Source organism: Enhydra lutris, unplaced genomic scaffold, assembly GCF_002288905.1.
Source record: "Enhydra lutris kenyoni isolate GAN:26980312 unplaced genomic scaffold, ASM228890v2 scaffoldscaffold52, whole genome shotgun sequence".
NCBI classification, from domain to species: Eukaryota; Metazoa; Chordata; class Mammalia; order Carnivora; family Mustelidae; genus Enhydra; species Enhydra lutris.
In genome coordinates this window covers 12,477,406-12,478,566 of record NW_019154136.1, presented here as the reverse complement: position 1 = coordinate 12,478,566, position 1,161 = coordinate 12,477,406, and positions in this window count along the sequence as shown.

The window sequence follows — 1,161 nt, the reverse complement described above, 5'->3', positions numbered from 1 at the left end:
CGGGAGGCGGGGGGCAGGAGTGGGGGAAGCGGCCTCAGGATGCTTTTCCTTTTCCTGTGAAATCTTAAGGTTTCGGGGTTTCTGGGAAAATAGGGGACAGCGATCGCGATGTGTGTCTCTTGCCTGTCCTCTCGTATTAGTTTCCCTCTGATCCCCTGTAGGTTTCTGTCCTTTCTGCAACACTATCCTTTTTCTTAGTGTATGATTTTTCTTTTTAAGACCCGTAATAGGAAATGTTAAATGTTCAAGCATCCGAAATGCAGACTAGCTGTTTGCTTCTATTTTACTAACATTTTGGGGGGAAAGGAAAAAGGACAGTTGGGGCTTATGGGTATAGTTTCATTCGACTTAGGTACATGCTTAGAGCACTTTTGGGCTTTGCCCTAAATATCAGAATAAAAACAATTAATGCCATCCGCAACTCGTGGAGAGGACCCAGAAAAGTCCCAGGCTTTGTGCTCGCCGTTGTGGATTGGGAGCTAGGTCTCCAAAGAGGGGGTATCGAATGCAGAAAGTCCTAAAAAGAGCTTTCCAGAAACAAAACGGAATTTGCAGCCAAGAATCTCGATGTGGGGTCTCGCGTCCGGGATTCATGGGTGACTGGAGCCGTTTCAAGACGGCAGCCCAAGATCCCTCCCGGGACGAGAATGTCCTCGTGCTCTAGGTTTCCTGGACGTGAGTTTCGGTGCTGGGTTTCTCGTGATGGGGGTTGAAGGCGTGTGTGAATGTGTGTGGGCGTGCACGGACACACACGTTTCCACCTTTGCAATCAGACCTACATGCCATGGAAGCATGTATAAGGACATACATCCATCTAGTTTTGTTTTTTTTTTTTTCTGTACCTGTCATACATAAATTCTCATCACTCTAAAGAAATGTAAAAGAAAAAAAAATACCCCAGTTGGCTTGCCGTGTTCTTGCTTCCTGTAATTCCTACCCACAAAGAGGGGACAGCACAGGGCAGGTCCAGACTCACAAAGCTGTCTACACAGCTTAGCAGGCATCGCATCAGTGCAATCCTGAGCGGGGTTGGGTGTCCGTTAGGGGGTGTGTTTGCGTCTGCTGCCGTGTCTGCACTGTCCCGAGGAGATGGGCCCCTGTCGCCTTCCCGAGGAAGATGTGTTGTCGTCGGCGCCATTTGGAATAGGACGGATGGTAGAC